At 49.0% G+C, this 25177-nt stretch overlaps 1 long non-coding RNA gene across 2 annotated transcripts; it reads right to left on the minus strand.

Moving 5' to 3' along the window:
- Positions 1-2551: 2551 nt before the first annotated feature.
- Positions 2552-24174, minus strand: LOC129052719 (uncharacterized). Of its 2 annotated transcripts, XR_008517859.2 has the most exons (5): positions 23745-24174; positions 7387-7526; positions 5835-5900; positions 2741-3565; positions 2552-2638 (listed from the first exon to the last, which is right to left on the minus strand). It is a non-coding gene; the product is annotated as an uncharacterized LOC129052719 (long non-coding RNA). The 2 variants fall into 2 exon arrangements; XR_008517858.2 differs by lacking the exons at positions 2552-2638; positions 2741-3565; positions 5835-5900; positions 7387-7526 and adding exons at positions 13996-17256; positions 17592-18186 and having other exon boundaries at positions 23745-24151.
- Positions 24175-25177: the final 1003 nt, after the last annotated feature.

The raw sequence follows: 25177 nt of genomic DNA on the forward strand, positions 1-25177 counted from the left end.
ATTGATCCTCTATTAAGTCTCCCTCCTCGCCCTGCCCACAACTCCCCAAAAACAACAGTAACAGCGACAGAAATAATGGCCACATGGACACAGAACTTACTACATGCCAGGTGCTGTTCCACATACAAAAACCCCATGACATATGACTAGCTCCTCCAGTTTACATATGAGGAAACCAAGGCAAAGAGAAGTTAAGCAATTTTCCCAGGATCACACAGCTCAAAGATGGCCCATCTGGGATGTAAACCCAGCCACCTGGGTCTCAACCCCAATGCCCCTCAACCCAAAGACTCAACAAAGGGTAGAGTATCAGGCACGTGACGAAGCCATGACAGGAGGCGTTTTGGGTGAGTGGAGCCTTTCAGTGCTGTAGATCCTCTCCTGCTCTCGGCAGACGCCCCAGACTGGCCTCACGGAACCACGTTAAGATGCCTGCCCAGCGCAGGGGAGAACAGACAGCCTGTTGGTTTAAAGAAGATATTCAATTATCTCAGCCGCAGTGCTTGCACGTGCTCTGATGAGCTGAAAAGGGAGAATAAGGAGCACACGCCGCGTCCTGTCAGAGATAATTAGAGGTAACATCACTTTTAAGAAAACAAGCCTGTGGCCAATTGTTCAAGATTAATGAAGTTGGTGGCCAGCATGGGCAACCTAGGAAGGGGACATCATTGGTCTGCCCTGAATATAGTGTCTGCACTTTGCAGAGATGACCTTGACCAAGGGTCATGGGCTGGGTTGGGTGGGAAGGGTGATTAACTGGCAGCCCCCCAGCCAACATCATTCCTGTCCCTGAGGCTGCTGGAAACTGCTGTAATGGAGACTTACGGGCGCATGTGTGGGAGGAGCTGCTTGTTCCCTCAAGGTAGGAGGAAGGCAGGTTTCAGGCCTTGCTAGACTGTGAGCATGAGCTGGGCGGCCTCTGTGAGACACACAAAGACCTTCATCTCACAACAGTTCAGGCAATGGTTAGGAAGCCCCTACCATGGGCCATGGGGATACAGCTGGAAAGTGGGTTCCAGGCCGAGAAGGCAGCATATGCAAAGGCCCTGAGGCAGCAGTAGGCTTGGCACATTTGAGGCAATGCAGGAAGTCCTGCCTGGCTGGAGAGAGGGTGCCCAGGAGGAAAGCAGCTCTTCCAAGAGCTCAATGAATGAGGCACTCAGATGGATCGAGTATTTCCTCTGTGCCCGGTCTTGTGTTCCATCTGCCCTGTGAGGAAGGTGCCAAGATGAATCTCTTACACATTCCAGATGAGAAGTCTGAACATCAGAGAGGTGACATCATTGCCAAAGTCCCACAGGGAAAACATGGCAGGCTGGGACCTGTTTCCAGTGCAGCTTAACTGTTCCTTCTCTTCCTTTTTGTTCCCCATCCCCCAACAGTCCAACTGTGCCTCCTTTAACATGACTCTCATAAGCCCAAACCCACCCATCCCAAGCCCCAGCTTTCCAGTGGGTCAGAGCTAGAAGTTACCTTGAAAGGCTAATAGATTCACCTTGTTCATTGCTCATAATGGGAAAACTGAGCTAGGACTGGGGGATGAGAGGGAAATAGAGGGCACACCCCTACGCTGAGAATCACGTATGAATTCAACCTCACATCAGCCATCACACACGCCATTTTGAGGCACCCACAATATAAGAAGCCACGGTAAGGAGATGCTGTAACAGAACCAACAGGCTGGTTTTCTATGGGCTAATGGGCATTATCCTTTTGTTTGCAACTTCCCACTCCAGAGCCACACCAAAACAGCATTTTGGAATTGTTTTTAGGGGATGCATGCCTTCTGGGATGCCCTTTGGAAACCCATGAATCCACAGTCACTTGAGTTTGTGAAGTGCTGTCTACTCCACTCCCTTTGAGAGTCCTAGTGTGTATCAATCATCTAAGGCTCTGATAAGTCCTGCTGCAAAGGAACAAGCTTATATTTCCCTAAACCAGCATGTCCAAAATTCATCCAAACATAAAATTCTTACAAACATGACCAGAATTGGGATTTTTTTCAGAAGTGATCATGAGAAATACTGGTCTTGATAACTAAGAGACGTTGAAACAGTCCTTCTGACCCTGGAGAAAAGAATTCTGAATACATTTTGGATGATGGGTGAGATGATGAAGTGATGGGGAAGCATTTAAAGAATCAGAGGACTATTTATGCAGAATAAAAAGACCCAGAACAGGAAATAGTGGCTGCCTTCTAATCCCCGAGAGGCTCCCGAAGTTGACTGTGGAGAGGTTTCCCCCCTACTTCCAGAGAACAGAGCTAGGGCAGGTAAGTATAGGAAAGGAGTTGGAGCTTGCACCTGAGACTGGCTGTCTTGATAGGAAATGAGTTCCCCATCACCAGAGGTATGCAAGGAGAAACTGGAAGACTATCGCACTAAGGCTGCTAAAGAAAATTCCTTCTACAATTCTCGAATTTCCAGGGCAAAAGAATGCGACCCAGACCAAGTCCATGCTAAATTCCTCTCTTCTCTCAATAGCGGGCAGAAAGAAACCAGGCATGTCACATCCATCTGACATTAGGAAAATTCTTATAAATAAAATAGTTCCTATAAAAGCTGTATGAGCTCTCTCCAGTCCATCTCATCTCGACAGTAATAAAACCAAGCCCGTAACTCCAGCGTCGTCTTGCCATCTACAAGAGGAAACGCTTATTTTAAGAAGTATAAAAAGAAAAGTAATTTACAGTCTATTAACATTTTAAAAAGTGTGTTAGCAAGAAGGGGGAATACATTACCGGCTCGATGAAGGATCCAGAGAGATGAGGAAAGTGGAATCATGTAAATTTCCTTTGGTCTCCATTTTAACCTGGAAAACTTCACATTCATTCCAAATCTCCTAGCAGCTGTTAGCTCATTTTTTTCCCTTTCCTTAAGAAGAAGGTTTGGTTGAGGAATGGTGGCCACGAAGGACGCAATGAAGTAGGTCCATGAGGCAAGGCAGGGCTTAAATTCAGGAGTCAGATCTGGGTTCCCATACTGGCTTGGGTCCCCGGTTGTTCTATTTTGATACAACGTTCCCAACTTCCATGAGCTTCAGGCAAGTTGTCTAGTCGTGGTGATAGTGAATCCCAGTGTCCTCTTTGTTAATACAAAAGTCTTAGCTTTCACGCAAGACTTGCAAGGGCTCAGTAACTGCAGGAGTGTAACTGACCCTGCTAGGTGTATGGCACATAGTAGGTCTTCACCTAGCATCTACCCCTTGCCCAGCAGAAAGGACACCATTTGCATTCCCAGAACTGAGCTGAGCCCTGGGTGGGGGACTGAGACAGAGTCTCGCTCTTGTTGCCCAGGCTGGAGTGCAATGGCATGATCTCGGCTCACCTCAACCTCCACCTTCCTGGTTCAAGTGATTCTCCTTCCTCGGCCTCGCGAGTAGCTGGGATTACAGGCATGCACTACCATGATCCACTAATTTTGTATTTTTAGTAGAGATGGAGTTTCTCCATGTTTGTTAGGCTGGTCTTAAACTCCCAACCCCAGGTGATCCGCCCACCTCAGCCTCCCAAAGTGCCGGGATTACAGGCGTGAGCCACCACGCCCAGCCAGGGATGGATTTTAACCTACAAATCCAGAGAAATACATGGAAAGAATTATAGAAGGATGGACTTCAACGGAAAACAAATCATTCCCTCCTAGGAATGCAGCCACACATGACTAGCCTGCAAGAGAACCTGGGGCCCTGGGGGAGATGCCAGGCTGTGGGCAGGGACTGTAGACCAGGGGCATCCCAGGAGGGGGCTGCTTTCCACGTGGTTGTCACTCAGAACTTGGACAAGGGCTGAGCCCTGACTTGGGTCTTCACTTGCAAAGCATCACAAACAAGCCCTTCCCCTTTTCACATGCACACACACACACACACACACACACACCCTTATATCCACACATGCACGTGCACATACCATAACTTATACGTATACACAGACACGACCAACAGTCACACACAGGTGCACACGCCTACCCATCCCTTACCCACACATGTGCACGCACAAAATGTAACTTTTACACACACACACCAACACAATCATACCTACAGGCACACCACATGTCCATTCTTTATCATCACACATAATGCACACACACCACCCCTCGTGCATGCTTCAAATGTGCATGGCAACACAATTGCCTATGTGCACACACATATGCATATGCACAGACTTAACATCTGCACCTGCACACGAGCACACTCCCAGTCACTTGCATTTACACACTTACATGTACACACAGGTGATATACCCACATCCTAATCCATGTCCCGCACTCACAGCCACGTGCCCAGCACATGCATATGTGAAACACACAGGCATGCCACACGCACACACAAACACACACATACACACAAATACATTCACGCAGCAACCTTCCCACCCTCCCGCCCCCTCCACACGGCATCTCACATCCCGGCCCCCTCTGGCCCCCCCGGCCTGTGTTTGTGCAGCTGTTCCCTCTCCCTCAAGTATGGGGAGGGGGCAGGAAGAGCAACATCAGGGGAGGGGGCAGGCCACAGTCAGCCCTAATCAAGAATTTCACACCCCCCCCACAGCGACCCAGCCCCTCTGCAAAGCCCCCACATCCAGTTGGAAGAAAGCCCAGAGCTGGCTTTGTTAACAGGCTCCCTAGGACAGCAGGGGGCCCACTCCTGGAGCGTACCCCCTCCCTGCTCAGAGGCCAGGACTCAAAACTTGCCCATCTCGGCGGGTTGGACGGGGGGTGGGGGCTTTTGAATGCCTGAGTCCTGCTTCCCCCAGCTGGGTGCCCAGCCAAGGGCTGGCAGGCACCAAATGGGCCTCTCCCCTTATCACCCTTTCCCAGGCCTTATCAGGTAGGGGGAGCAAGGCAGGAGCTGTGGGCCCCAGACACATTGGGCTGGCATGCTGGGGTTCCCAGTGAGGCTGAGCACGTCCGATTTTAAGATCTGAATCTTGATAGGCCCATTCTCAGAAATGCATGCCAGCACCTCCCCTCCATTCTCCAGCCAGCTCAGCATCCTCAAAAATGCCTCGTGGCCTCACTTCCTGGCCTTTGTCCAAGCTCTTCCCCACTCCTGCCAACCACCAGCACCCTCTCAAAGACATTTCTCTCTCCTTAGCATGCACGACTCTTAGACACATCATCTTTCAAGACCAGAGCAGGTGCCGCCTCCTCCAGGAAGCTCTCTCTGACTCCCTCCTGCCTCCCCAGGATTTAGTGGGCAGGTCCCTCTATGCTCCCCCTGGCTGCCTGTTCTTCCACCTTGCCCTTCTCACACTGCTGAGCCTCCATCACCATAGCAACCCCAAAACTGGCCCAAGGTCTGGCTCTAGGTAGATATTTGCTGAAGGAAGGAGGGATGGGGTGGAACTCTGTTTCGGTGCCTCATATCCTCGGGCCTCGTGAAATGAATTAGGTCCCTGATCTTAATTTAAGAGTTAAATAATACCACACATATATTACAAAAGTTAGGTAAATTTCCCCTTCCCTCCTGTCATTACCTAGAAAGCTGCCAACTTCTAGATTGTAATTATGTACATGAATAATGAAATTAGCATATCTATCAGCTCACTCCCTGCTCATTATGTACAGGGAAGAGCCTGTGTGTTTCCATCCCAAATCACCCTCCTCTGGAGGCCCGCTGGGCTCCAGGCTCTGCAAAGACCCCAGGGGAGGGGCTGCATGCCTACTGCACACCTGGGAGCTTCTAGAAGCCCTGAGAGACCTTCCTGGGTGGGGTGTTCACTTCTGATCAGCCCTGAACTGCATCTGATGGGTGGGTGGGAAGCATTGGTTGAAATTGGCATGGCAGGGGTGGGGCTATGGGATGGGGGACAGCCCTGCCCTTGCAGAGGGAACAACCTGAGTTTCCGGTTCACTCCACATGGCTGTGGGCCAGTGTGTGGGCCTCTCCGGGGCTTCTTTCACCTGTAAAGTGGGGATGACATGTAAGTCAGCAAATGTGCTCCTAAAAGCAGCGTCAGGACACAAACAAGCTTGCATTGAAATTCTAGCCCCGCCATACATCTGCTACATGATGTCTTCTCTCTAGGCCTCAGTTTCCCCTTCTGCAGAATGGGAACAACGAAGCAAGTGTAAGGATCCCATGACATTCCTTGTGCAATGTGGAGCATTGTGCTTGGCACGGAGTGAGTGCTCCATAAACATGAGGGATTGTGGCTGTTGATGTCAAGACTGGTGTTTACCTTAGGCCTGAGGTGGACTCTCTCTTCTAGCAGAAATTCTCATCCAATAATTGCATGGAAACCATCCAAAAAGTAGGCACTCAGGCTTGCCATGTGTCTGTACTAGGCGTCCCCAACCCCTCAGCTTCTCCTGGAATTCAGTGGGAATGCCAAGCTCTGGGCTATCCCCACTCAACTCTGTCCAAAACATCTTCCACGTGGGGAGGAGGCCACGGACAGATGGATAAGGAAGGACTCACCAAGCCCGAGGGTGCCTGCGTGTATGTGGTGTTTACTTATTCACTCACACACACTCATTCACATTTTCGTTGTGGGATCCCTATGGGCAATGTAAGAGGCAATAGGAAGCCAATGAATGCTTGTGAGCAGAGGAGGGCTGAGTTCAGTCTGGCTTTGCAAACTTGCTGAATATATGAATGAATGAATGAATGAACAAGGCAAATCTTTTTACTCCAACCCAGTGCTGGGATTCAGACAGGTTACCTGGGGACCTTAGTCCAGACCCCCTTGATCCTACAGAGAAAGGCTCAGGGCCTCAGCTAGGAGCACCCTCACTCCCTGACTCTACTTACCCAATGCTGCAGGGCTGGCTGACTCCTTCCCAAGCCCACTAGCACCCCTTCATAGCTGGGCACCTTCACAAGCATCAGTGCTATCCCTGGGGCCACCAAGAAAGTCAAAGCCTCCTCCCAGAGCTTACTGTCTAGAGCTTTGCCAGCACAAGCTGCTAAGCTTCTTTGCCCTGTCACTCTGACTGGGGGCAAACTGTGGCCCATTCCACAGATTAGAAATGGTGGGATCAATTCCAGGGACTATATGGAAGCTTCTAACTCAGACCCACAAGGCTGGGCATCTTCAAAAGAAGAAGCTACGCATTACTCATATTTTATAGCTTCTTGCCCACCCCACCCCTATGCCTGGGCAGGACACACCCTGCTGTAAATAGATCCATGTTGGTAATAATAATAATAATAATAATATGAGCTAGGAAAACAAGCAGTTCTTACCTGCTCCACGCACTTTACATGTATTCCTTCATTTAACCCTTGCAAACTTAGCATAGTGGCTGGCACACAGTAAAAGCTCAATAAATGATTGCTGAATAAATGAATGAATGAATGAATGAATGAACAAGGCGAGTATTTTTACTCTGGCCCAGTGATGGGATTCAGACAGACCTGGGCTCAAATTCTTGTACTGCCACTTACCAATCGGTTACCTTGGTCAAGTCAATTCTCTTCTTGGAGATTTTAGTTTTCCTGTCGATAAAGTAGGCGTGATGACGTCTTCCTATCAGGTTGATGTGAGATTTCAATGAAGCTCCGCATACAAAATGCTCGCATGACACCTAGGGCGGCCCAGAGTAGAAACAAAAGGTTTTTGTTATTGCTATTGTTATGGATGATGTCATTGTCTCCATCTGTCCACTCAGCTTGCAGTCATGGGTCAGGAAGTCAGAGACCAGAGGTCACACATTGGTGGTCTGGAGACCTTGTCCAGCTCCAAATGTATTTTATTTGGCTAATACAGCACTTCATTGATTTTTTTAAAAAATCTAATTAGTTGCCAATATTTAGAGATTGGGAGATTTCACGTAAAATACAGTTTGGGATCTCTCTTGGAATTTCAGATGTTTGGACCGCATGAGAATTATATTCACCCAGAGCAGCTGGGCTCTGCTGGAGCTGAGAAGCACCCACCTCTTTATTTATTTATTTATTTATTTATTTATTTATTTATTTATTTATTTATTATTTTTGGAGACAGACTCTCACTCTGTTACCCAGGCTGGAGTGCAGGGGCATAATCTTGGCTCACTGCAACTTCCACCTCCTGGGTTCAAGCAATTCTCCTGCCTCAGCTTCCCGAGTAGCTGGGATTACTGGCATGTGTCACCACACCCGGCTAATATTTGTATTTTTAGTAGAGACGGGTTTCACTATGTTGTCCAGGCTGGTCTTGAACTCCTGGACTCAAGTGATCCTCCTGCCTTGGCCTCCTGAAGTGCCGAAATTACAGGCACCCGCCCCTTTAGAAAGGGTATGAGCTCCCATTCTGCCCCAGTCCCTGCCGCTCCCTGTTGCTTCTCTCTTGGCCAGCTCCATTCATTTAGGTAGTTTGCCTACCACTGGAGGATTTTCCATCTGGAAGCCCTGCTCTAGATTTTCTCTTCAGTGAGATCCACCAAGAAAGCTCCAAGTCACAGTTAGCCAAATGGAGTTGAACAAGAAGAAGAAAAACACACACCTCACAGTGATGATGTGGCCACTTCTCCCAATTTCACAGCCTGGGCCCAGAATGGAGTCGGCACATCCCTTCAAAGCTCCGTCATTCTGAGGATGCTGAATGCCACCTTCCCACCCATGCCCACTGGGGAAGCCCACAGAAAGCCCCCTAAATGGCGCTGATCCCTCCAGGAAAGGGGAGGGCACGCCGAGAAAATGGCTCCCATCTGACCAGCCTGGGCACAGCTTCTTGACTCTAATTGGGGACGCGGTAATTAGATGATAGCAAAGTACACCCCAGGCTCAGCTTTCAGCCCCAGGTCCCACCGACAGGCCATCCCACTTGGAAAGTTTGCCTGACATTCCTGAGCCGGGCCGCCTTGCCAAAGAAAACTCAAGCAAGGCTTGTCTTGGCACAGACTCAACCGCTAGCCTCAGCAGGAAAACCAAAAACATTTATACAGCTGGGCCTGCGACGCCCGCTTCCCTCAAGAGTTTGTCAGGGCTTGGATGGCTCGGTGGATTCGGGGGGCACTTCTGAAGGGGATTGTGTTCCCGAGCACAGCCAGGCATGGCCGGCCAGACAGAAAACACCGCGGCCACCCCCGGGAGGTGGGAAAGAAGACGCAAGAAAACACGCTCTGGGGAGCTGGAGAGGGGCTTCCTGGGGGCTGGGTTTTCATCTGTTCGTTGATCACTGCACGCCTCCCCTTCAGCTGCAACCACATCTGCACAGGTCATCCTGGCCAGCTCACCACCCGACCTGTGCGTGTTGGCCAAAAAACAATCCAAAGAAGCTGCTTATGGCACGCGGAGCGCCTGGGGCCCCATGCTGACAGCTCTAAAGGACCGCCTCTTCACCGCTCTCTCTTTGCACTCAATTTCCCCATCTCTTTTCCTGGCCGCCTTTCCATGGCATTCTCCGATGCTCTTCACATTCTCTGTCCTGGGGGCACCCCAATGAGGCCCATCTGGCCTCCTGGTTCTGAATGTCAGGGACTATGAACGGGAGGTCCTGGAGCCAGTGGTTCAAAGCCAGGAGCTCAAACACATTGGTGAACACACTGGGGGTTGCCAAATTATCTGCTAAGTCCCTCGTGAATCCCTCTGGTCCCTCCATCCCAGTGGTCCCCACTGCAGTCCAGGCCACCATCGGTGCAGGGGTGACTGCAGCAGCCTCCTCTCAAACCCTCCCACCTCCACTCCTGCCCTCAGAGCCCATTCTCTGAGCCAAGGATAGCACAACCTTTATTATTCTCTCAATTATAAAACATTTAAAAACTACAGCAACATGCAGAAAATATGATTTTGCGTAATTTAATGATTCACTATCAAGCAAACACCTAAGTAACCACCAGCCAGCTCAAGAAACAACCTAAAGTACTTTCTCTTTTTCCTTTTTTTTTTTTTTGAGGCAGAGTCTCGCTCTGTTGCCCAGGCTGGAGTGCAGTGGCACGATCTCCACTCACTGCAACCTCCAGCTCCCAGGTTCAAGCAATTCTCCTGCCTCAGCCTCCCAAGTAGCTGAGATTACAGGCGCCCGCCACCATGCCCAGCTAATTTTTGTATTTTTAGTAGGGAAGGGGTTCCACCATGTTGGTCAGGCTGGTCTCAAACTCCTGACCTCAAGTGATCCGCCTGCCTCAGCCTCCCAAAGTGCTGGGATTACAGGCGTGAGCCACCACATCCTGCCAGAAGCACTTTCTTGACTCTCTTCAATTCGTATTTCATGACTATCCTGACTTTTGTGGTCATGATTTCCTTGCATTTTCTTCAGACCTAAAAACAACATAGTTTAGCCTTGTCTGTTTTGGGGTTTTATGTAAATGGAATAATAATAGTAATCATATTATTATTATTTTGTGTCTGGATTCTTCTTTCCAATATTATACAGTGAGATTTCTCCATGTTATTGCACAGAGCTATAGTCTATTCATTTTCACTGCTGTATAATATTCCTTTGTGTGAACATACTAGAGTTTTAAAATCTATTTTACTGTTGATGTGGTTTTGGGTCATTTCCAGCTGGGAGATGTTGTAAAACTAGAAATAGTCTTAGCCCAAGTACCTGGCACATAGTAGGGTTTACAGTCACAAACAGGTTCCAGAATCAAGCACAAGTTCAAAGAAAGCTGTATTACACAAAACTAAAATGGTTTGTTTTCTTGCAGGACTTGTCAGAGCCTTTAATGCTTTAAGGTGTCAATGTACATTATGACACTCCACAAGCACCACCTCTGTGCTAGCTAGGCCCAGGTGACACAAAGGCAAATAAATCTTCCTTAGGGAGTAAGTAGGGTGGATGGAAAGTGTTGGCCTTGAAATCTGGTCATGGTTTTTACTTCTTCCTGACTTGCTGTGCAGGCTTGGATAAGTTTCTTGCCATCTCTGGGCTTCTGTCTGCTCATCTGCAAAGTGTAAGTTTAGAAATTGTTACTCCCTAAGAGCTTTCCCTTCTGACATTTCAATACCCATGGACCAGTATTTTAATTGGCCAGATTCTGGAGGAGAGGATGCCTGGATCTTGAGGATTTGGAGGAGTTGGTGTCAGGGGGAGAACAGCATGACAAAATGAGTCTGGACTGCCTAGAGGTCATTTAGGGGGAAGTAAGGAGAGCAGTAAGGCCAAAATGGAGTGCTCATCCAGGGAATATAAAAGAGAAATGATTACAAAGATCAGCTCACCTCATTGCCAACCCACTTTCCATCCCTACTGCATCATGAGAACCATCAGAGACAGGCAGAGACTTTATAACCTAGAGCCTGGATTCTCCACAGGTGTGAAGTTTGCCCCTTGGAGGGCACAGATTCTTACAGACATACATACAGTGCATAAACAGATATCCAATATATCTGTGCTATCAAAATTTCATTGGTGGAGGCAGGGAGTGAGTAGGGAAAAATGTCTAAAAGAGTTGCTTAGGGGCCAATAATTTAAAAAAAAAGAAGTGAAGAAAAAAAGGTGAAGGTGATCTATAGGTTGCCTACTCAAATGCACATAGGGGCCAGGCAGGAAACTTTGAAAATAGATGGTATAGGAGGCAATAAGGAGTGGTGGAGACTGCGGCAGCCCAGACTAAATACATTATAGCCATTTTTTTAAAGAGTCATTTTGTTCAGGCCAAACAAAACACATCTGCAAGTTGGATCAGGCCTGCCATCCACCATTTTCAACTCTGGATTTAAATGAACAATCCAGTCCAGTCCCAGCTTCCATGACCAATGCAAACGCAGCACTCATTCTGGACCAACACTCATGGGCTGCTGCCATGTGAGGTGCCCCTGCTCACACACACACACACACATATCCTCCCCACGACAGGACCAGCAGCCTTGTTCCACAGCATGCACACATGCATATTACGGGGATTAATGCTGTGTGATGCATAGTTAATGATGCTGAATAAACATGCAGATTGGCAATCACCGATTGACTGCCATGATCAGATTCCTGAACAAGGGCTAATTGATTGGCTGCCTGTAATCATCATATTCAACACTATTTTCTTCAGCACATGTGCAAACAAATCCTTGTGAAGTGGGCCCATGGCCTTGTCTGTTTCAAGAGACACAGACCCTATGTTTGAAACTTTGATCATTGCTCCAAGTAAGGAGACTTTGGCTCCTGGACTCTTTTTCACCAGCGAGCACCAATGATGTACCACAATGGGGCAGATATTTTACAGTCATTGAGGGAAGTGTAATTATCACCATTTTGCAAATGTACACAGAATCAGGGTGCCACGGCTATCAGAAGGGGGAGCCAGGACTCCAAACCAGTCTGTTGATTCCAAAATCCACCCTCCTTCTTTTTCCAAATAGTTTCTGACCTCCTAAAGTTGATGGCACAGCAGAGGAGAAAAAGGATTTATTTACTCACCAGTTCCTCCCAGACACTGGCAATACAACAGTGAATCAAACCAGCTCCCTCCCTGGTGACAGCTATGTTCTGGTACACATTGTGTTTTGAGAGTCCCAGAGATGGTACCTCTCCATGAGTGCCTCACAGAGGAGGTGGTGTCAGAGCAGGGTTTTGAGGAATGGAAGGCATCTGCAAAGGAGATTATGAGAGAAGCTCATGGCAAAGACAAGAGCAGCAGCAAATGTGTGAAGGTGGGAAAATAAAAGATGTTGCCTCAGGAGAAGCAAATGGGCCTATTGGGGGTCTTGGAGGGAGACTATAGGAAGATAAATATGTATTAGGAAAAGAGCTCAGGGCCATCTGGTGGGATCCCTGAATATCAGGATTGAAGGGAATGGAATGGGGTAAGACTGGGACCTGAGTCCTCCAGAACAGAGCAGATGCTGAGTGTCAGGGACTTCCTTGGATCTCTGCTGACTTCTGCCCCATATTTATTACCTCCTCCCACGAAGAACACCTAGATATTTTCTCTGGGGAAACATCTCTTCCTCATTTTCACCGTGTGGCTTCGGTGGGATTGGCCCCACCCTTCCCAAAGAGTAGGACCTGCTACTTGATCAACCTTTCTCATTCTCCTGGATTCAGAGATTGATTCGAGATCATGGAACCCAATCAGGCCCATGACATGAAAAGAGATTGTGCAGAGACATCAGAAGACATTGTTCTCTCTTAAGTGAGGGTTACCAGAGGGTCATCCATGACCTTTCAGATGGGACAGAATGAGGATATGAGGCCTGATGAGGCCACATCCATTATCATGAAGGGAGCCTCTGGTTCAAACTATACCTGAAGCCTATTCTGCACTAGGGCTTTTCAGTTATGGAAACCAATAAATTCCTTTTGTTTGTTTGTTTGTTCAAGCCACTTTGAGCTGGGGTTTTTTGTTTGTTTTTTATAACCAAAGACTCCTAACAGATATAGGGAGATTTTTAGTTCCTTTTGGAGAAATGCATTTAATTAAAGGTCAGAGCACAAAAGACCCTGGAGTTCTCTCCATTGTTGAGAGGAGGAGAGGGTGGTGCACAGTTTGGTCATCTCAGCAAGATCTTTTGGTTCTTGTTTTGTCATTTGCCACTCCTTCTCCTGCCCTCTCCATCATCTTCTTCCCCCTGCACATCATTACCAGAGCTCTGCTTCTCTTTTTCCCACCACCCCTGGAGGACCTGCTCACAGCAAATGACCAGGGCTTCGGTCTCTTACACCCTACTGATGAAAAGTCATATTACATTTTGCAGTTGAAAGGGCCTCACGGTCATTCTCTCATCTACTGTAAATTAAATGTGGTAAAAGTATGAAATGAGCTTAGAACAAGGCCCACCCCACGGCAATCCTTGGATACATGCTTATAGCCAGCCTGACCAACATGGTGAATGTTAAAACATGGTAAAAATACAAAACTAGCTGGGTGTGATGGCAAACACCTGTAGTCCCAGCTTCTCAGGAGGCAGAAGCAGGAGAATCGCTTGAGCTTGGGAGGTAGAGGTTGCAGTGAGTCGAGATCAAGCCACTCCACTCCAGCCTGGGTGATGAGTGAGACTCCGTCTCAAAAAAGAAAGAAAAAAAATTCAAGAGATTGATTTATTGTACCACATGGTGACTATGGTTAATAACAATGTAGTATATTCTTGAAAATTGCTAGAGCAGATTTTTTTCTTTTTAAGACAGGGTTTTGCTCTGTTACTCAGGGTGGAGTGCACCGGTGCCATCTCAGCTCACTGCAGCCTCAACCTCCCAGGCTCAAGTAATCCTCCCACCTCAGCCTCCCAAATAGCTGAGACTACAGACACGCACCACTATGCCCAGCTAACTTTTTCTACTTTTTGTAGAGATGGGGTCCCACTATGTTGCCTAGGCAGGTATCAAACTCCTGGGCTCAAGCAATCTGTCCTCCTTAGCCTCCCAAATTGCTGGGATGACAGGTGTGAGCCACTGTGCCTGGCCGCTAGAGTAGATTTTAAATGTTCTCACCACAAAATATTAATAGCTGTATGACATAAAGCATATGTTAATTAGTTTGATTTAGCCATCCCACAATGCATACCCATTTCAAAACAATACACCGTGCATCATATGCAATTTTTATTTGTCAATACAAAATAATAAAGCAAAGTGAGATAATGAACATACATGCTCTAAAAGTTGGCAGGACTTGCCAGTGCCTTTACTATGTTCATGTGCATTGACTATCCAGACTGAAGAAATACATGTGGCATTTCCCAAACTTATTTGTCCACAGAACCACTTAATGTTCTGGGGAACACGGTTTGGGAAACAGTGGCTTGGGATGGTCCCTGATGATTTCTTTGGTACATTACAGCCTTTCCCACTGGCCAAATGGTAGCCCCTCAGCAAGATGCATCCCTTTGCTGGACCTCAGTTTCCTCCTCTGTAAAGTAGAGAAGAAACCCAATATAAACATAGCTGGCATTGCCAAGATGAGGATAAGAGGTGCCCAAAGGCATGAGTCCTGAAGGGAATACACGGTTGCTCAGCCACTGTGAATTCTAGACCTGACCCCTCTTCCCTACCCCTGCCCATCTTGGAAATATATAATGACAGCTAAAAGCAAAGTCACCAAAAACATCTGATGTGAGACTGGGCCTGAGGGTTCCTGCTATCCACTGCTGTCTCTAAATATCTGTAGCATCTCCACATTTCAATAACTCACTTGATATCTTCACAGGGAAAGAGTCAGAGAGAGGACTCACAGCCACGGGCTAACAGTTACTATCACTTGTTGCGGTGTTGACAACAAATGATCTCCCTGCTTTGTGTTTCCCTATTTCCATTTTTTAAAATTATTCTACAATAATAAACATAAATAAATTGTAAATTTGTACCATGATTTAAACAGTGCTTTGGGACATAGCCTGCCCTGGGTTCTGATTCTGGGGTAAACAGAACAGTCCTTTCCCTCTTGGCAGCCATTTTCTCACCTCTTAAATAAGAATGATACTCACTGTCATCTTTTGCTGTGTGATAAGCTATCTCGAAGCTTTGTGGTTTTAAAAAAAAATCAGTCTTGCTCACAACGTTGTGAGTTCAGGGACTTGGGAAGGGCTCAGCTGGGCAGTTCACTTCTGACCTATGAGATATCTGCCGGGGCAAAATGAATTGGGGAATCCACTTCCAAAATGCCTTCTTCACTCACTCACACATGTGGCACTTCAGGGTTCCTGGTCTGTCTGTCTGTCTGTCTCTCTCTCTCTCTTTCTCTCTTTCTCTCTCCTCACCCCCACAGGCATCTCATCCTCCAGGCCTTCTTCATGTGACTTGGGCTTCCTTACAACATGGCAGCTCAGAACACATAGAGCAAGAGCTCCATGAGAGCTGGGTGAAAGCTGTAAGGCTTCTGATGACCTAGCCTCAAAAGTTCTAGAACATCACTTTCGCCACTTTTTATTGGTCAAAGCAAGTTGCAAGGTTAACCCAGATTCAAAAAGAGGCATATTGCTCCCACTCTTAATGGTAGGAATGGCAAAGAATTGGCAGTCATTTTTAATCCACCACACCCACCTACCCTCCTGAAGATTCTTATGACAACTGGATTTCAGATGTCTATGAAGGGCTTAGCTCCATGCCTGCCATTTGAGATTCTGAAAATGTGAATCTAATCAGATTGCCACCACATCTAGCTTTGATAATCTAATTCTCTGACATCTTCACCAAAATTGCCAAGTTTCTGTGAGGTTGCTCCTCTGCATCTCTCTGACTGTCCCACCCACCACTCCCTCTCTTCCCATCATTCAGTGTTCCAGCCTTTCTGGCCCCTTTCCCCTCTTAAACATACCACCGTTCCTCCTGCCCCAGGGCCTTTGCCCACGCAATGTTTTCTGCCTAAGATGCTCTTCTGTCCACCTCCTCTGACCTGATTAACTGCTCCTCATACTTTTGATCTCCTGCCCAAAGCATCGCCTCTTCCAGGAAGTCCATCCTGATTGCCTAACAGGTTGGTTCCCTTGCTATGTATTCTCTCTATTAAGCCCAGTAGCTCTCCATGAGAGTGAGGAGTACAGCTTATAATCACACAATCATTTGGGTTATTATTGAATTACAATGCTGTCTCCCCATGAGACTGGGGGTGTCTTGTTTCCTGCCATCGCCCCTCCTGCCCAGCACACAGCATGGCACCAGGACCCCATAAATGCTTGTTGATGGGATGACAGGAAGGAAAGACAGTCCATGCAGGAGGCCTTACCATCATTATTCCGCTGTCACCTACACTGTCCCCATCAACAGCAGTCTCAGGAACACATCAGTCTCTGCCCTCCCTTCTACCATCACTTGGGGGTCCCATTTGAGCATTCTAGATCCTCTGTGCCCCAGACAGCTCTACCAACACTCATGCCCAATACATGCCTTCTCCTTTGGGGACGTCTGCCTGCTGTGAAATAGCAAAGACCTCAGACCCCTGGATGGAAACTGCTTCCTTTCTGCAGGGACAGCTGCTGAACAGGGCCCTGCACTGTGGGAGCTTGTGAAATCAGAAAGAGACTCCTTGGTCTGTTATATGACCCCTCAGAGTTTCAGGGCCTCTCCACCTTCCCTGGCCCTGACCCCAAGAGCCAGGATCCTTTTTGAAGAAGACCTTGTTTAGGCAGCAAGCAGGCATGCGCTCTGTCCCACCTGAGGAGATACACTGAACACAGAACACATGCCCTTACACCGAAAGCTCCTGTTGTTGCACTCAGGAATTTGTTCATGGCCGCAGCTACCACTGAAAGGGTACCTGCTGTCTTCCAGGCACCTCCTGATCACCCCATGAAGTGAGTGCTGTAGTTAAACCAATGTTACAGATGAGGAAACTGAGGCCCAGAGAGGGGAGGTAACTTGCTCAAGGTCATATGGTTTGTAGATGGTGAAAAACAGAAGATGAGTTCAGTTCTGTTGGGCCGGGCTCTCCACCCATATGATCATGGTCTTTAGCGGTCCTGGAGAATTGAAGGGAACAGACCTAGAGTCACTATGAGAGGAAAGGAGGGAATAATAATGACAGGAAAAGTAGCATCCCCAAAATGCATCCCTGTGCATGCACGTCCACACATACTCCTACGTACATGCATGCTCCACACAGACTTACACACACTTACATGCTTATGTTCACACACTCACCTTCACATGCAAACACACACCTGCTCACATGCTCAGTCACATGTTCACACGTTCACACACGTTCACATACAATCCCACACTCACACTTGCATACACACCCACGTGTTCACACTCGCATGCTCACACACACTCAAATGTTGAGACTCATGCATACCTGTGTGGCTTCCAGAAGCATCCCCTGCCCAAGTCGGAAGCCTCACATTGGCCGGAAGTGTGGTGCCTGGTGCAGGACACAGCCCCTGGAGGGGGTCTTGGCTGCAACAGCTGACCCCAGCGCTGGACAGACACATGTTCCAGGAAGCCAGGAGGATGCCCTCCCAGCCCTTCCACTGCAGTATCTGGGTAACAGGAACGTGTAGACTGAATCTCTGGGTCAGGTCATCCAAGGAGGCAGAATAGGCTAGTGATCAGATCCCAGGCTTGAGAGTCGGTTGGCTCCAGGTTCAGTTCTGTCTCCCCTACTTTTTGGGGCAAGATCCTTATCCCCACCTGGCCTCAGCATCGTCACCTATAAAATGGTAATAACCAAACCATCCACCACGAGGGTCTGAGTCTAAATAAGATGAGTCCTCTAAAGTATTTGGCTAGAGCAAAGTTGGTTAGAGCAAAGCTCTAACACATAGAGCTCTTATGTGTTATTGTTCATTGCGATTCTTTGTATGATTATTTCGGCAGATGGTTGTTATTTCGCAGTGCGTGATGCCAGAGATGAGGCAGGGAGTTGCTCCTCAAAGCAAGCTTTGACATGGCTAGGAAATGAAAGGGGAAGAAGCTGGTGTCACCAGAAAACACAGAGATTGGGGCTATTTAGTGGCGGGGCCAAAAAGCAGCCTTGGGACGCCCTTTGGCATCCCCCGGGAGCCACGCCACATCACCAAGGAGAGGTCACATCTGCTCATTCCACTCCCTCAGCTGAGACCCAGGGTCAGGTCTCAGAAAACACAGAAAAGATAGAGCCATCCTACCCCAAGAAGTGATTCTAGTTTTGTTCTAACAGGTTGCAGTGTAGAAATAAACAGAAACGTTGCCAAGAGTCTCTGATGCCTCGGACGATTTCCTTGGGTTGTCCTTCAACTATGTTGAATAGGAAGAGGACGAAAGACGCAATTAAAGCAACGTATGATTCGCCATAAATAATAAATCAATAACCATCGGTGATTCGCCCATCTCTCTTCAACTGGGTTTAAAACAAAAAATTAAATATAGAACAAAGGAAACTATAAAGGAAATACAAGAAGCAGCGGGAGAGAGATTTTCCCACTGTTTCTTGCCTTTAAAAAAAAAAAATACCCTCCAAGGGAATCGGTCTTGGCTGAGGAGGAGGGCTGGGTGGCTCCGTGGGGGGTCGTCATACCAGCAAGCCGCCTGACTAAACACTCCCCCGCCGAACCTCAGATTTCGAGCTGCACAAAAAAGAATGAAACCCACCCAGAGTGGGGCTGGGGGCTGCACGGGGAAGAGCTGAAGTCTGAGAATCTTGGACTGGACTTCGAACTCTGCCCTTTCACTGGCTTGTGACCTCACCTCGGGCATTGCTGCACTTCCAAGCTCTTCATTTGCAAAATGAGGGACCAGCTCTGTATCCCCTGGTTTGGGGCGGGGGGCGGGGGGTGGAGGGGGCTGTCGGGAGGATGGAATGAGATAGACCAGAAGGCTCTGGAACCTTGGAGATAACAAGGGAGCTCATTCAGGTCAAATGTCATTCTGGAATGAAAATGTGTCACCAGTTTTGTTCAAAGCAGGGCCTGCAACAACAACATGTCCATGATTGAATTCCACAGAGCTTTCCCTGGAGGGAGAGGCCCTGTGGGTCGTGCCAGCTCCTACAACCACGCACAGTGCACACTGGTGCCGGGATTTGCCTGCTGACCCATAAAGGGTTAACCTGCCAACCTGACTAGCCTCGTTCTTGCAACTTGTATTTTTTTGAGTAGGTACTATGTTCATGCCAGAGGGGGCCTCCACTGACACCCTGAGCTCTGAGGTCTTCTCTCCCACAAGAAGGCAGAGGAGGGTTGGGAGGTAAAGGGAAATGGAGAGGGTCCCCCAGGTATCCAACATCGTTCTCAGCCTCTGGCCTGGTGGTCTGTGGCCTTCCCTCCCATTGCTCCAGAGACCATCCATGGTCAACAACCTCAAATCCATGAGCGTTACACATTTCTCCACTTGCTGGTTTGTCAGCCCCTCATGGGCCTCTATTCTTTCCCTTCTCTGTATCCCCAACCTTGACCGTTGGCAAGGAAGGGCACCCAGTCCCCTTCCTCTCTAACTCTAGGATCAGCCAAGTGACTTGCTTTGTCAACGGGATGTTAGCAAACATGATGCAAGTGGAAGTATCAAAAGCACTGCGTGATTGGGCTCACTCTCACTTTTGTACCCTTGCCAAGGCCATAAGGACATACTCAAGCTAGTCTGCTGGAGGATGAGACATGTGAGGCTGAGCCTAGTCATCCCAGCCATGCCAGATGAAGCCAGTCTAGATCAGCCAGCAGCCAGCCAGGACTTGTAAACCCAGCCAAGATCAGCCAAGCCCAGCCCAGAGCTGCCCAGCCCAGCAAGCCTGGCAGAGAAGCTGAACCTCATGAATACATGAGCTAAATATATGTCTAAGGTAGAATCCACTGAGTGTTAGTGGCTGTTTGTTATGCAGCATTATTGTGGTGATAGATAACTGATATACTTGCCAGCTCCTCAGACTTGATATATGCCCAGTTAAACTCACTTTCTTTGCCCCCAAGCTGCCCATTGAGACACCATCACTCTTCCCACTGGGCACCGGATGCTGTGCCATAAATTACACCCCTAAGCATCTCTGAATTTGGACTTATCTTACCTGACCATCAGTCAGGCTCTTGTGCCTGGATTACTGCCACAGCCACCACCTGTGGACTAGTCTCCCCCATCTAGTATTGTCCCTGCCAACTTCTTACCAACCCAGCCCCCAGGAAGAATTTTCTAAATGTATATATGCTTAAGAACATCCACCACCAGCCAGAAATGCACTCCATCCTGGCTCACCTCCCCAAATGTCTACTCATATTTTACTCCTTTGGGTGTCCTTCACTCCAGTACATGGAACTACAACACCCTTTTCTGCAAACATCATCCTGTTTCATGACTGTGTCTTTGCATACACTGTTCCCACTACCAAAGATGCTCTTCCCTGCTTCTTCTATCTTGGCAATTTCTTTCTTTTTCTTTTTTTTTGTGTGTTTTTTGTTGTTGTTATTGTTGTTGTTGTTGTTGTTGTTTTTAAGAGACAGGGTCTCACTCTGACACCCAAACTGGAGTGCAGTGATGCCATCACAGCTCACTGTGCCCTCAAACACCAGGGCTCAATCGATCCTCCCACCTCATCCTCCTGAATAGCTGGTACTACAGGCAGGCACCACCACATCTGGCTAATTTTAAAAATTTTTGTAGAGATAGGGGTCTCCCTATATTGTCCAGGCTGGTCTTGAACTGCTGGCCTCAAGTGATTCTCCCACCTCGGCCTCCTAAAGCACTGGAATTACAGACGTGAGCCACCTCGTTTAGCCCATCTTAGTAATTTCTATAAAAAACTCCTTCATAAACGACTGCAAGTGTCACCCTCTTCAGGAAATTGCAAGCTGTCCCAAGGATGAAGTGCAGCAGCCCGGGTAAGAACTTCTTATCTGTGGGACGTAATTCACCTTCTTCCTGCAACTGTCAGAAAGCTTGGCGTGAAACTTTGAGCTTTGACCTCCACCAGTCTGCTGTAGGGGACACACAGCCATTGAAGACACACTGGACTGGCTTTAAATCCCCACTTGTCCTCTCCCTGGCTGGGACTTCAGCTCCCTGGGCCTCAGTGTTCTTAGCAGTCCCAAGTTCCTGGTGGAATGTTAGAGCTGAGGACCCATACAGCCATGCAGGGAACACAAGATCTCACAGGGTCATCCCTGACCCCACTGTGCAGAGGGGAACTCTGAGGCTTCAAGAGGCCGAATGGTGTGCCCAAGGCCATGTAACTTTGGTGCTGGCAGGCCTGGAGTTGGAGGTACACCCCCAGGGCTGAGTGGTCTCAGAGGTTCCCACCATCATCTTCCCTTCCTCTACCTCAGTCTCTCCCCCTCCCAAGACCCATTCTATCATTCTCCTCCTGTTTCATTCCAGCAGTGGCCCTGACCCCTGTCCCGGGGGCCATCATTAGATTACAGATAAAGCTCAGCCAGGCAGGCAGGAGAGCCCCTCCCCCACCCGTGACCTCTGCCAACAGATGAATGGGGTGGGGGAGAGGCAGAGGCGAGGGTGCAGAGCAGAGGGAGGAGATAAGAACATTCAAGGAAGCTGGGGTGGTGGGACAAGAGTCGGGAGCCCAGGGCACCCCTGGGAGCTGGGAAAGACTATGAGTCATAAATGGGAAAACTGAAGTTTGTCCCACATCCCACTGACCCTCAGTGACCAGTGTGGGCACAGAGCTCCTGATCCAGTGCTCCTCCAAGTGGCGAGAACAAGCCCCACCTGACCTCAGATGGAGATCTTCCTTTCCCAGAGCCCTGGGCAGGCAAGGGGTTTGTTTATCCTCTCTACAACCCAGAGAGGTGGGTAACATCGACACACTTGGACCTATTTTACAGATGGAGCCACTGAGGCCCTGAGTGTTACACTGCCACACCCAAGGTCTTGCAGAGAGACCACAGAGGAGCTGGGATAAAACCCCAGCCCACTGCCTCCACTTCAGCGTAGACATGGATGTTCCTAGATCCTAAAGTGGGGAGGGTGGGGAGTGGCAGGGCTGGAAGGCACTAATGTTTGTTGGCGCCTACTATGTGCTGGTGACTGGATTCGAAGGTATGTGGGACAGGTGTGGCCCCCACCCTTTCAGAGCTCACAGCCACAGTCCTTCCATAGGACACAGAAACACAGGCTGGACAGTGCAGTGACAGAGGACCCAGTCATTGCTATGCCTGTTTCACACATGCGGAAAAGGAGCTCAGAGCTCAGGTGGAGACTTGGTTCCCCACCCTGGACTTCCTTTTCCACCAACTCACTGCTCTCCTCGCAGTCAGGACCTTCGTAGACTGGATTCTCAAGTTCCAAAGGCTGGGTCAGCCTTTGCTTGTTCCTGTGGCAGATGCAGAGGCCTGGCTGGTCACAGCCAGCCATGAGCATCCACCAGTCACCCACCCATGGCCTTGAAGGTTTCAAGAGGGGTTCCCCAGACAGGGGTCAAAGTGCAGCCTCCCTGGATACCAGGGGGACTCTGGATGCTGTGGAGTCTTGGGATGAGGGTATCACTTACAGTGGGGTGTAGACACACAGGCGAGCAATGCACGTACAGGTGCAGACACACACACACATGCATGCACACATGCACACAATCATGCTGGCCTTGGAAGCAGCTAGTCTGTAGCCACCAGACATCAGGACCAAGACCAAAGCAAATAGAGAAATCAAATTTCTCTCAAAAGCACTTGCAATATGTTCCTGTGGCGCTGAGAAATCCCTCCATTTCATGGGTTGTGAAAGATGCCGACTCCAAGACAAAATAATGGGATTTATTTCACAAGCACAGTGCGTTCCTGCAGGGCCGCCCCTTCCCACTCATCTCAAGTTTTGCACCCTCCTTGGCATCCCTGGAGAAGCCTCAGAAACCATCAAGTCCCCGGCGCGCTCATTTTACAGACTGGGAGACTGAGGCCGGGGTAGGAGGTGAGGGAGACAGAACTCGCCCAGGGTCACCTGGGGCCAGGAAGTGAATCAAACTCAAGCCTGTCTGAGGCCAGGCCGGGGATTCTGACCTCCTTCTGTTAGAATTCTGGAAAATCATCTCAGGATCTTTTTTGGTTTTCTTTTTTTTCTGGCCCTTACTTGCTCTTCTCTGTTTGTCTCTCTCCATTTAAAAAAATTCTCTCCTTAATCCTTCCTCTCCTTGTCCCTACTCCTAAGACTCTCTCTCTCCCTCTCCCAATGGCTTACTCTCTCTTTCTTCATTTCTCTACCTCCTTTTCCCTCCCACACCGTCTCCATCATTCTTTCTCCCTTACCTCAATTGTATCCTTGTCCTCCCTTTTGCTCCTGAAGCCCTTCCCCTCTCTTCTGCACCTTTCTTGCAGGCCTGCTCACGCCCTTCACACACTCACCTACTTTAGAGGGTGCCCTCTGCCTCCCTGCCTCCACCAGCATCGCCTCTGCCAGATCCCCTAGCCTTAGCTCCAAAGCACATGCCACCCAGAGGGTCCTAAACCAGCTAGGAAGCCCCCACCCGGGACCACCAGGCCCCAGCCCCAGCTGTATTTGCAGCCACAGAGGAGCCCCCCACCCAGAGTGAGAGAACAGGCACCTGATGGAAGCGGAGTTGAGGCCAAGCAGGCGTGAGCCGTGATTAAAGCACGCACTTCTTCCCAGCAGCCTGGTTTGCATTACATCCGGCCGGGCGGGCTCCAGGCTGACAGCTGGACGCACTTTTCCAGGGCGCAAGGAAGGCAGTCAGACCGTGTGTGTGCACACATGCATGGGCTCCGTCCCGGACAGGCCAGTAATGGCTTTCACGTGGAGAATGCGGCAAACTTCTCCAACCTCAAGCACCGATTTTCCTGTCAAGAGATGATGGATTCAAAAAAAAAAAAAAAAAATTATAATCACAAAGAAAAGGGCTTTGGAGTTTGCACAAAAGGGTCAGACCCTGTGAAGTCAGATTCTGAAATGGAACCAGAAGCTGGAGACAACGGAAGTAGGAAGAAAGACGGAGGGAGAAAGACCCTAGTGTCTGTCCTCAGTGGCTGCGGCCAGGGCTGGGAAGGTATTCATGGCCCAAGAAGGACAGAAAAGAAACCACTGCCTGAGGGTCTGGCTCAGCTCTGCAATCCCTCCTCCCCAGGTAGGACAGACAGCCCAGAGGTATGAGGCCAGGTTCCAGCATTTGACTGTGGGTTTGAATCCAAGCTCCTTTGCTGACTGCAGTGATAGAACTGATCAAGTATCAGCTTCCACCTCTGTTAAACGGGGCTCCTGTGCCTCATTCCTGGGGCTGCAGAGAAATTCGCTGAGCTGAGACTTGCACACCAGTCAGCTCACGGCTTGAACCTCTCCTAGCTGTCGTGAGCTTGTCCTCCCTGGAGAAGAGCGCTGGAGCAGAAGGCAACAAACCCCGATCCATTCTGGCTTTGCCTGCTGGGTTATCTCAGGCTCAGTTTGCCCATCTGCAAAATGGGCAGGCAGGACACTGAGCCCTCCCGCGTCCTGCTAGTTTCCTGACCTGCCCTAGAGCCTGACTCACAGAGGGACTCACAGGACAGGGCACCACTCCTCCTCCCTGTTTCATGGCCTTTGCCCATGCACACCCCCTGCCTGGGACACTCTTCCTCTGACCCAAAGGCCCCTGGGGAGATGAGCCCTCCTGGAAAAGACCTCTCTGACCCCAGCAGATAGGATTTCACTCATGTAGCCCTGGACATCCTTTTTATGACACCTATTACTTCTAGGAAGCCTCTTTCAATATCTTCCTGGGGATTTTTGGACCATAGGCTCCATGACAGGCCCGAACCTGCCATGGTCCCCTTTGCCCCTGCTAAAGCCCACAGCACCCAGCATTACGATTGCATGTCTAATCATAGGAAATCCACTCTGGGAGGCTGAGACAGGAGGATCCCTCAAGGCCAAGAGTTCAAGACCAGCCTGGGCAACATAGTGAAACCCCACCTCTACATAAATAAAAATTAAAAATAAAAAAAAATTAGCCAGTTGTGATGGCACATGCCTGTAGTCATGGCTACT

The sequence above is a fragment of the Pongo abelii genome, chromosome 23 (genome assembly GCF_028885655.2).
Source record: "Pongo abelii isolate AG06213 chromosome 23, NHGRI_mPonAbe1-v2.0_pri, whole genome shotgun sequence".
Taxonomy (NCBI): Eukaryota; Metazoa; Chordata; class Mammalia; order Primates; family Hominidae; genus Pongo; species Pongo abelii.